Raw genomic sequence first — 12,874 nt, forward strand, 5'->3', positions numbered from 1 at the left:
AAATTTTTGATTGAAGATTGAAAATTAAAATATTGATAAAACATTTTAAAATTACAAAGTTCAAAGTAACTAAAATACAAAGTTAAATAAAAGTAATAAGAACGCCTCTTTTTTTTTTGGATTCAGCCGTCGAAATAAGAACTCAACGCCGGCTGTAAAAGCCATTAACTAAGTTTTTGAAGCATAAATCGGTTGATGGTACAAAAGTGACCAAAAAACCAAAGCCAATATCCAGGGTGTGTGTCGAAATTCGATTAACTTCGGCTTTGTAACTCCCTGCGACCACATGCTAGGCGTCTCCATCTTCGGAAGAATAAAGATCAAAAGAGCCCTATAGTGCGGATGTATGCAAATTTGTAGTTTTTTTCTATTGATCAAAAAACAAAACAAGAAAAGAAAAAACTGAGGAGAATTGTTAAAAGCTGATAATGAAGCATGTCTTCATAAGTTGTACTTAAAAAATAATAAACAAAAAAGGCAAAATTTGAGAGAACTAAAAAATTTGAAAACCACGCCAAATCTAGTTGTCTTCCCAAAAATTATGAAGTGATTCAGTGCAAGTAATACGATGCGGTACGGACAATTATTTATTAATTGTTAAAAAAAGAGAAATAATTAAAAGAATAGAAATTTACGAAAGTTCCTTAACATCTCAGTCATTACATTGCTATTACAGAGCCCCTATTTTTTTGGTTATTACAAAAATTATTTGATGCCTGTGGATAATGTAGTGGAAAAGATCTAATGAAAAAGGTGGTTGGTGTGATGGATTGGAATTAGATCAGCTGAAAATGCGGAAACTAAATATGTTCATACACGGAAAGCTGCACTGGTGTAATTGCGCTCGCGCTTCCATGCCCGCCTTGGCCTTTAAGCGCCTAAAATGTATGTTTATAAGGCCCCTTGGTCAACTTACCCTTTCACATTATTACCCGGAAAACATTTGTCCCCAAATTAGCGCTCCATGATTTTCTTTTTTAGAGTTTAAAGTTTAAATTCACTAACATTTCATCTTTATATATATTTCCTTTTTTTTTTTGTTAAACTTTACAATATTGTTACATAAAGAGTTCTTAATATAATCGTACTAATCTAAACCTAAGTTGGTAAAGAATTTGCAAGAAGGTCTTGATAAATGAATACAAACGAAACGTTACAAATTTGCTAAAGCTAATGTTTGCGTAAATTTATAATAAAAGTGTCTAATATAGTTATTCTCTGTATACGAATGGATCTTTCAAAAATAAGAAACCAACCTTGACCTAACAATAAGTTTACTTATTCAATTTACAATGTTTTTCTAGAATTCAATTAGATATGATTACATAATTTTTTGGTGGTAGACCAATCCCTGTGTTTGCGCGGCGTAGGCTGCCACCCGTCCCATCTCCTCCTTGTACATACGTATATCTATGAATTTATTTATAACCCATAGTTTGTATTGTATTTTATTATATGGAATTGTATTATATTGAATTACCCATAAAATCAAAGAATTGTATTTACCCTTAACTTCCCTATTGGGTCTCCTCGTCGACGTGTGGCAGCCTCCATCGCGCAAAATCCACCAAATTTAATTCGCCGCAAATGCAGGATGGCGATATGGCATGATCGTCAACCTGTCAAAAAACCACCACCTTTTGGGTATTGAACATATATGTAAAAATTATTATTATTGTCATCTGAACAAGTTCAGCACGGTTCCCTTTTTTCTTCTTGCAAAATTTTCACCTTTCCGGAAAATTATATAGTTTGATTCCTTCCTAACACAATTGGATAACGTTGTGATAAGAGTGTCGCCTACATTATAAATTATTGGAATACTCGCGTCAATATTTATAACCCTAGAGGCTGTCGCCAAATTATTTTCAGTTTAACATAATTCGCAATAATTGTGCCAACGTATCGACATTATCATAGCCACCGGTGAAAGGATTTCCATTTTTTCTGCTGGACATAAACTTGTAAATTGTGAATATTCCATATTTCCGCGCAAGAACTATATTCGAAGCTTGCGCTCCATATAAGATAAGTAGTTATACTTAACAGAACTTTGTGCTTTGGTCAACTTGGTGGTCGATGAAGACATTTTGTGAGAATTGAAGATTCTGCTCGACTAAGAGTGAAGTTAGAATTACATTGTAACCTAAAGATTTGCCAAAAGGGAGATAAACCCGTGTTTATATTATACGCAAGGTGTAAAATATTGAAATTGAAACGAAAAGAATACTGTGTATTCCAGTATATGCAAAAGATGTATACTTCAAGTTCTTAGTTAAATCAAATCTTTACTAAATCAGTGCGTAGCTCTATATACGCTGCAAAATTCCTTTAACATTATAAGAATTATAAAATTTTATGAATAATTAGAAAGCTTGTGTTTAAATATATTGAATGCGCGATATGCAGTAACTAAAATTTGGTTGTGTAGAATTAATTGTACGTAACGGTTTGCAAACGAGTTGTGAGCCAGTAAATTGCAGGTGAAACCCAGTGACTGAAGCTTTCTGCAACATCTGAACGATTCCATCAGCGTTGCGCAAGATTAAGACAAAAAAGGGTCAACACAGTGCCAGCAACGTGTCCGCATAGTAGCAAAACACCACCATAACCTCATCACCAACCATCTCCACAAAGCGGCACCCCCTGAAACACCCGGGTAAGTCTCGATTAACTACCCTGATCTACCTCAACATTGCTTATTGCACATATGTGCTCCATGACCTACTTTTGGTTGCCATATGTATAAATGTAGCAACATTAGGCACCTATATATGTATACAAACGAAGATCAAAAAAATTTTAAGAGAAGCTCAGCTGCTTCGATCTATGTAGGGAGGTATGTACTTGATGAAAAATTCCGATACAGTAGCGTCCAATAAAAAATTATCAATATAATGTAATATATAGCAAAAATTTGAAAGACTTTATTACCGATCTTAAATAGGAAGACTACTGGTCATATATAAGGAACGTACTGTGGATAGTGTTCAAGGATAAACAAAGTTAAAAAAAAAAAACAAATTTAATAAGGCGAAGGAAATTCGGAGAATAACTTTTCACCGTATTAAACCATACAAATTGTGGTTCTGAAACTCAAAATTGGCTTTGTAGAATCACGTATATATAAACAAATTAAAGGTTACGTTTTACGAAATTCCACCACAATTCGCTTTCACATCACACATATATAAATTAAATTGCAAAATTATGGAAAACTTAAATGCGATACATAAGATTAATAAAAAGTACTTACATTGTTATCGATGATGCGTAGAAGGCCTTCCATGATCGTCGTTATTGCTAGTTTATGGTAAAATTTTACGATGAATTAATTATTAGGGTAACGCACGATTTTTCCATAACTGAACTTACGAGTTTTATGTGGTTAAGTATGATAAAAAAAATAAGCTTTATACGAAACCAAAAGATCTCAAATTCGCAAAGTAGCTATAACGCTTTTTTTGAAACAGTCTAATATGCGCACATTAAATGTATATATAGAAGGAGGTATATGCTCACAGAGCTCGAGAAGAATTACTTAAATACAACTAATGAGATTACATCTCTTTGCAAATGACTAAATATGACCTTGACCATGAAAGTTTTTATGAATTGAATTTACAGAAGAGATCGCAAAAAAAATGAAAACAGCAATGTTGGGAAGATCAGTGGGGAACAAGTGGGTGAAGATTTCCATACATACATATATGTTTGTAACACAGTCTAAAATTTTAACATGTATATATGAAGGTGTATGTATAAAGGCATATAACTAACATTCGATTTTGACTAAGCAATAGACTAATGGGTATACATACTTTTTGTTGTAAAATTTAGTTTGATAATTCAGATTAATTTGGAATCAAATGCATATGAAGCAAATATTTCTTAATGTTTTTAAATTATTTAAGGTAAGTATTGATTGTTACGGTAAGTATTAATCGAAAGATTATCCAAATAAAAATTAAGTTTATTATAAGTTTCTCGAGCGCAACACTTATATATGCTATTTAATCAGAAATAGTAATTTATGGTATTCAAAGGCGAACATTATGGCCAGGAGAATCTGATTATCGGATCACGTTTTTCCAATTACCCGATGTTTTCTTTTAATAAAAAAATAGATATGAGCCCTTCTAAAACTTATCCTGGTCGGTTTTCCAACTTTTCATAGCGGGTGTTGAAGATGAGGATGCAAAATCCTTGGGTTTATGCCGGTTGTGGTTCCATCTCATTATAGAATTGAAAGTTGCTTCCAAAAATTTTCGACAGAATTATTAAAGTTGCAAACACTGCGATGGTTTCTTCCGGTTATTTTACACTACAACTTTTTAGTTGTTAAAATAATTGATGGTGTTTCAATACTGAAGCGCGGTTTGAAACTCAAAACTTTACAATAACTTTATGTTAATTAACACGTTTTCACCACACATCCGATCTCCTTGCTGGTCCAATTGGAAAAGAAAGAGGCTGCACATTCTGATTGACAGCTCACTCTACTTCCTGTCTAAACCACATATCCGCCATATGGTAATGACATTTGGTGTGTACCAATTGAAAAATTGTAATAGATTCCATTTATGCTTTTTGGTATACCAGTTCACTTAGTTTTGCTTTGGTACATTTGATATGGTACCATTTTTATTTTTGGTACATTTTTTATTAGGTGCATTTTTTATTAGGTGCATTTTTCCAGTTGGTTTCGCTCAACTACGCATAGGGATTACTTGGAAAAATATATCTCTAACTCAAAGGAAATCAATGCAGAGTGTTTGTAGGCAGATTCTGATGAAAAATTACGGTGTTAGCTTCTTTTCCCTCGGATACCTATGGTGAAAATGCTTACTACTAATTAACCGGAATTGTTTACTTAAATTTTGCAATGACTATAATTTTGAATTGGGCCGGAAGTTACTTTTATTTATTTTGTTCTTCTTAATATGTATTTGTCGATATCGTCTTGTGCTGAGTCTGCACTTATATAAGTTGACGATTTATTGGTAATTGGGGGGTTATTGGCATTATACATAACTACTCCCCCTTTTAGATTAGGATTCTCCTGAATTCTACTATTTAGTTTTAATATTACTCGTTTATGCTTAATCATTGAAACTACGAAAATTGATATTATTAAAGAAGTTATTACTGCAATACATACAAATGAAATTTTACTATGGTAATATAAGTTTACAATACTACTCAAATTTGATTTATTTATTTTTATTACATCGCTTAGCTTAATTTTGACAGTTTGAGGATAATGTACAATGTGAGCTTGTTTTCAATTTTTTCAATTGTTTGTTTTCTTCAAATTTAAAAATTTGATTATCGTATTTAAAAATTTTTTCAATTTCACTATCTATTTCATTATAATCTTTGTTAGGTATTGGTATGAAATATCTAATTTTAACATTTACAAAAGTAATGGGAATTTTTATACTAAGAATAAATATAAACTTCGCTCATATTCCTCATCCATAATTTTTTGTATGGTATTAAATTCTTTTTCTAATATTATGCTGTCGCTATTAATAACATTATTTAACTGTTCTAATGCTATTTCGAAATAATTATTTACTTCTACCTGTTTATTGATTTTTCCTCTGTCTGTAAGAGATGGTTTTTTATGTCCTATCTATCTTCATCATCCATGGTGCCGAATATCTATTTCGATAGGCTACCAACGAAGTAATTCCTTGTATTTTGCTTTCATTAGCACTACATTTTCCGTTATTTCGTCTAAAATGTCCTCTATTTTACTAATGTTAATCATCTGAAGAATTATTTCTGTGTCCTTAACTATTTCTTGGTCTCTCATTTGTATATCTGTGAATCCTGTTTCTTCCCTTATTTGTGTTACAGTAATTTGTCCGTTAATTTGGCATGTCCGGCTCGAAGGACCACAATGTTCGGCCTGAGTGCGTCGTAAACCGGCAGTGGGTAGGCGCACGCGGTTCGATCTCGGGATTGGTGGTTCACTCAAAAGAAATAAACAAACACAAGAGGATTTTCCTCGTTATAATTTGGTCTTTAATGATATTGAAAGAAAAATGTGTTAAAGATAAAATGTTACCTTTGTATTTAAAGTGACGACGGTGATCCTCGGCGATGTGTGCTGGTTGGAGGTCGATCGAAAAAGAGGCCGGTTGTCCAGTTGATGACAACCGCTAAGCCGCGAAAAAGTCCTCTGGTGTTTAGGAGGGGAAAGGCCACGCACACAACCGCCCCACATATACGTGCATGGGTGCTGACAACCTGCACACACACATGCATGTGTATGAAATGCATGCATGTGCATGCATGCACACAAATGCGGCGTGAGTGTGGGTGGCTGGAAGTATCATTAAAACGTTAGGGAGGGGCGCCGTCAATCACGTAAAAGTTAGGCATTGGGCCTAAACATGCCGCCCCCTTGCGGTATGCAACCTCACAGTCCTCCAAGGATCACCGACCGTGAAGAAGAGAAAGAAAATAAAGGACTTATAACTAACTATATCTAACTTAACCTAACGACGGCCAGTCCACGGGCTTGGCGGTATGCAATATGGTTTGCATAGTGTGCGAGCTTGGTTGCTGATGCCTCAGTCATTCGCCACTTTTTCCCTTCGTGGTTAAAATTTGACGAGCCGTGTTCGCCTAGGGCTAGGGACTGAGAAAAAGAAACAAGAAGATATACGTGTTTATATTTCTTGCCGTTTAACGAAATACTCCATTTTATTTCGAAAAAAAGGAAAGATATTATTTATATAAATAAACTTAACCTAAGTACCCTTTAAGGTTACTAGATCGGATGGGTCCCCGGGAGCACCCACCAGAAGATAGTGCTTTGGGCCAGCAGAGGGCCAAAAGATGATGGTAGCGTGCCCGGCGTTATAATGTCAGCGTACACGTCGCCGCCGAGAACGAGGCGGATGGGCGTTGAAGCATAGAATTGGGGATCTGCCAGACGAATATGCTCATATGGAGCCGCGACGCTGGGGTCGACGTTATACGTTGGACTAACGCGCTTAAAATCGTGGACGCAGACTGCGTGAGTCGTCACCATCTTCGTCTGTCCATGCTTACCCCGGAATCTAATAAAACAGCCGGTTTCGCCGGCGGCGTTGGTCGTCGGTAGTGCTAACTCTCGCGCCAGCCTGCGGTCGATCGTTGTGCGGGGGGAACATGCATCAACGAGTGCACGAATGCGGTGAAAACGCCCCCGGCTTCCACTTTCACGACCGCAGTGGGCGCCAGAGCAGCCATTGGCCGAAGTGTTGGGCCGGCTGTAGTGTTAGCCGGACGGATCTCGTTCCTGAAGGAACTATGTTGAGGTAGCTGGCGCGGCCGAGTGGCCAGTCTACTGTCCCGGTTTTCATCTTTAAAATTTCGTAGAGCGCGTAGCTGGCGCGGCCGAGGGGCCAGTATACGCTCGCGCTTTCCTCAGTGTATTTGTGGGCGGCGTTGCGAGGGTGGGCGGAAGGCCGTAATTCCGCTCCACTTTTCTCTCGTTTTTAATGCGCGAATAGGGGTCGGAACGGCCGTGGGTCCGATCCACTAGTGCCGAGCCGGACTATATGGGAGCCCGCTTCACTCCCGGATCGTGCTGGTGGTTTCTCTGCAAAGGCCGACTCGGACGCGTGGAGAGACAGCGCCTCATCCATCGTCTCGTCGTCCACCTGCTGCATCGTGGGCATCCTTTCGTACCCTTCTTTCTCCTCTTCATTAACCAACTGCTTCCAGCTCTTGGGCGGCTCTGGCTCGGACAAGTCCTCCATCGAAAGGTGCAGCGTGGTATGATGGTTGCCACCACATCTTCGGCATCTGCCCTCACCCGTGCACCCGGTAGCGTTTTAGTTAGTCAGGCATACTAGTGCTGCAGAAAAATGAGCATATCCATTATTCGGTACTCACATTTTGGTACTGAACCGGGTAGACGGTGTGTTATGTGGGTGTTTTTGCATCGTTGTTATTTGTGTTGTTGGTGCTAAAAACCAACAACTTTCCTGCCCGCCGCAAAAAAAATGTTTGGACAGCAAAATTTTATGCTATATAAAGAAAAAAATAAAAGATCTTCGTTTTGGAAGAGGAGAAAAATTTGTAGAATGTATCATTTTCTTTTTTTGTATTGCCCTTCTATTATTTATTCAACCTTCCCCCAAGTAGGCTTGTAGTCCTGTTAAATTGATGGCCTTTATCAAATGGCACGGTTCCCGAAGGGTATTTTGCTCCGGTACCGATTTTTCGAAACGGGTTTTTGGGTACCCGTTTGCTTCTTTTTATGCATCACTAGAATCATGTACATTTAAAATAATCATATACATGTACATACGTTGGTATACGTATACCAACGTCCAGCGCTCGGACCTTAGCACTTTATTGATAGGTGGATGCATTTTTTGACCCGTTTTAATTTCCTACTCCTACTCAATACTGCTATCATTAGGTAAATGTATTGATTTTTCGAGAACACCCAAAGAAAGTTCCAAAGTGACACCAACCCAACTACCCAATTTTGCGAGAATTTCTGTGCTGTTTGAAGAAAAAACTCAATTTTAACAAAGGAATCGTAAGTTCTTTGTTTTCAAAAAGATGTTTCTTCTGGTTATGATAAGCTGATTTGTATATCTGCAATTATTTTCATTGCGAAATTTTATTTGTAACTCCTCGTCCTGGAAAGGCAGGAAATAAATAATAAGAAGAATGAAAAGAATTAATAGTAAAGTAAATCGTGTGCAAAACAGAGCAAGCAGCAGTTAGTTCCTTTGAAGAAGCATTATTTCCTGTTTTCCAAGGCATATTGCAACAAGACATATTGGAATTTATGCCTTGTATTTTTTTTCAAATGCTTTCGCTATTGTTAGAAATACGCGAGGGCAGCGGCACTATACCCGAGCCATACTGGGCACTTTATCATTGTTTGTTGGTGCCAGCTTTGTGGGATCGGCCAGGCAATGTTACGTCACTTATACGTCTTATAACTGCGTTTATTAGGCAAGGTTCTTCGCAAATTTTAGCACTTGGGAAATTGAACACTGTTCTAGGCATTTTCCAAAAAATGATTGCCTCAAAATCGAATGATTATGAGGGTTTCTATCTTATGCAAAATTTGCTCGCCTATTATCTCGCCGACCAAATACAACCTAATATGCGCCAGATATTTGCATTGCTCTTTCAACGCCTATCGTTATTAAAGACTACCAAATATGTACGTGGTATTATAGTATTCCTCTGTTACTTCGCCGCCAAAATGGGTGCACCAGCTTTGGTAGAATTAATCGACCAAATACAAGTATTAAAGATGGAATGTTTCTACGCTTCCCAAGGCAGTCGGTTCTATGTACCGGAGCGACTCGGGATTTTTCCCGACCAAGGACTGTCATTTCAGTGTGACCCCATTTAATTTGTTTCGTCCCTCCCACAAATTGTCATCCTCCCAGCAGCTCCTTGCAGCAGGACTGCTACATATTCTCTTACTCCGGGAAGGTATCGAACCCAATCCGGGTCCGTCTCCTGACCCCGGTCATGAGAAATGGTTTTGCTGCATTTGCCAGAAAAGAATCTTTTTAGGACGGTCATACTCTGTTCAGTGTGTCTCGTGCAAGGGATGGTTGCATCGGACAGGTTGTTCTGGGCTTGATCCCAAAACCCGACGTCCACGTAACTTTTATAAATCTTTTGTGGCTCCTTGCTGCTCACGCCCAAGGGCGTCCCGTAGTCTACGCCTAAGCGTATCCCCACTACCTTCCAGCAGCTTCGCTGCTCAGCAAGCCACAACAAGTACCCGCTGCTGCTCGCGCCCCACGGCGCCAACAACTCAAACAGCTGATACCACTCATAACTACTACCTTCGTAGTAGAGCTGGTTACAATGCTGAGCATCAGCCCCTGCCCCCGTCTTCTTCTCCCCCCCCTCTTTTCTGGCAGCAATCGTGCAGGTCAGGGAAACATACTCTTAGTCCCTGCCTCCGTTTGCACCGTCTGCCAGCACAGAATATATAGGTATGCGACATCCGCTCAATGCAGCTCCTGCCTTGGGTGGTGCCACTTTCCTAGATGTTCTGGTCTCCGCGACGGCAACCCCCCGACGGGTTTCATCGCGCCATGTTGCCAGGTCGCAAACCCAAATCATCCGGGTACCCCAATGCTTGCCCAAGGGCGCCCAGTCCCAAGGCCACAACAGCAATTGCGTCCTGGCCTTCCACAACCTAGGCGTAGTCACCCCTCACTTACCCCTAGAGTGGCGGCGTCACCCCTCATGCACTTCAGAATTCTGCAGTTCAACTGTAATGGACTAACTGGGAAGATTACGGAGATAGTCGATTTCATGAAGCGGCACAACATCCGCATTGCTGCGATTCAAGAGACTAAACTCACAGCAAGATCTGCATTGCAGACCTGCTCTGGTTATAATGTTCACAGGAAAGACCGCGAGAGCGGAAATGGAGGCGGCCTCGCGTTTATTATACACCACTCTGTGCAATATCATATATTTGATCCTGGCATCGACCGCAGTGACAATGTCTTAGAACGTCAAGGCCTATCTGTCCGGTCAGGCGATGCAAATCTAGAAATCATCAACATCTACATCCCTCCTGTCACCTGTTGCCCCAGTGGATACCGCCCTAATATCGAGGCCTTACTCACTGGCAACAATCGCATTATCTTAGGCGATTTCAATGCCCATCACGACCTATGGCATTCAAACTTGCGGGCGGACAGTAGGGGTGAGATGTTGGCGGATCAAATAGACGAAACGACGTTCTGCACAATAAACGGAGACGCCCCCACACGTATGGTAGGAAGCTGTCATAGCTCGCCAGATATCTCAATCGTGAGCGCAGAACTCGTAAACTGCGTCAACTGGCAGCCGATGGTAACATTGGCATCCGACCACCTGCCCATACTTATTTCGTTCGAGCGTACCGCCGACTTCATCGTCACCGAAAAACGCACTTTCATAAACTTCAAAAAAGGAAAGTGGGAAGAATATAAATCTGCAACAGACAGCAGCTTTGCTGCCCTCCCTATCCCGACTGATGCCCGCCAAGGGGAGCGTGCCTTCCGTAAGGTCATTGAATCCGCCTCGGCACATTTCATTCCCGCCGGGAGAATTCCCAAAATCCGGCCCCACTTCCCGGCGGAGGCCGCGAGCTTAGCGAGGGAACGCGACCTTATAAGACAGCTTGATCCAGGCGACCCCCAAATAAGGGATATAAACCAACGCATCAGATTGCTTGTGGACTAACACAAGCGGGCGAAATGGGAAGAGCACCTAAGAGGTTGTAACCTCTCTACCGGTGTAGGTAAACTTTGGTCCACCGTAAAGTCCCTATCGAATCCGACTAAGCACAAAGACAAAGTTTCCATCGCCTTTGGCGATAAGGTGCTGTCGGATGCGAAAAAATGCGCAAGCGCTTTCTGCCGACAATATATAATGCATCCTACGGTCGACAAAGATAGACGGAGAGCCAATAGACACGCACATAAACACAAACTCAGCGCGTCACCAATTACCATCACCGCTAGAGAGGTTGAGGACGCCATTGGTCGCGCTAAACCATCCAAAGCAGTGGGCCCAGACGGCATAGCCATGCCGATGCTTAAAAACCTAGGGAAAGAGGGTTTCAAATATTTAGCGCATGTCTTCAACCTGTCTCTTTCCACCTTTGCCATACCCGAGAAATGGAAAATGGCCAAGGTGGTCCCGCTACTAAAGCCTGGGAAACCAGCTAACGTAGGTGAGTCATATCGTCCGATATCTCTCCTATCGCCAGTGGCAAAGACGCTTGAAGCCATTTTGCTCCCTTATTTCCAAGCACATTTGCAGCTAGCCCCTCATCAGCATGGCTTCAGAAAACTCCATAGCACTACCTCCGCGCTAAATGTCATTAGCACCCAGATAAATTGCGGTTTGAATCAATATCCCCACCATAGAACAGTACTCGTAGCGTTAGACCTATCAAAAGCTTTTGATACGGTCAACCATGGCTCGTTACTGCAAGACCTGGAAGGGTCTACCCTTCCCCCATGTCTTAAAAGGTGGACCGCAAATTATCTGGGTGGTCGGCAGGCATCGGTGCAATTCAGAAACGAAACATCAAAACAAAGGAGAATTAAACAAGGGGTGCCACAGGGTGGTGTCCTATCCCCGCTTTTGTTTAATTTCTACATATCTAAGCTACCTTCACCACCGGAAGGAGTCACAATCGTTTCCTACGCCGATGACTGCACGATAATGGCCACAGGCCCAGGCCCAGAGATCGATGAGCTGTGCAATAAAATAAACGGCTATCTCCCTGATCTCTCCAGTTCTTTCGCCTCGCGAAACCTGGCATTGTCACCGACTAAATCTTGCGCGACCTTATTTACAACATGGACGCCCCAAATGTCGACCATATTGAACATCCACGTCGATGGCACTACGCTACCGACTGTCCTACACCCCAAAATCTTGGGTGTGACGTTTGATCAGGATCTACATTTTGGTGCGCACACAACCGCAATTGTTCCAAGAATTCAGAGCCGTAATAAAATCCTCAAATCCCTTGCTGGCAGTACCTGGGGAAAAGATAAAGAAACGCTCTTGACCACATACAAAGCAATTAGCCAGCCGATTATGTGCTACGCGTCACCCATATGGTCGCCAAGCCTAAAAACCACCCACTGGAAGAAACTACAGGCCTGCCAAAATACTACTCTCAGAATCGCCACGGGCTGTCTTCTTATGTCCCCAGAACACCATCTGCATAATGAGGCGAGAATACTCCCCATCAGGGAGAGAAATGAGATGCTGACCAAACAGTTTCTGTTGAAACCTGGGCATCCCAACAGACATCTGATTGACGAACCAGCACCGCCTAGGGGCCTAAGGAGTCATCTCCGTAAGCATT

General features: G+C 40.8%; 1 pseudogene; it reads left to right on the top strand.

Annotated features, from left to right (window-relative positions):
• LOC137250045 (glycerol-3-phosphate dehydrogenase [NAD(+)], cytoplasmic-like) overlaps positions 1-12,874 on the top strand; it is a 98,422-nt pseudogene that overhangs the window by 64,033 nt on the left and 21,515 nt on the right.

Source organism: Eurosta solidaginis, chromosome 4, assembly GCF_040869045.1.
Source record: "Eurosta solidaginis isolate ZX-2024a chromosome 4, ASM4086904v1, whole genome shotgun sequence".
Lineage (NCBI taxonomy): Eukaryota > Metazoa > Arthropoda > Insecta > Diptera > Tephritidae > Eurosta > Eurosta solidaginis.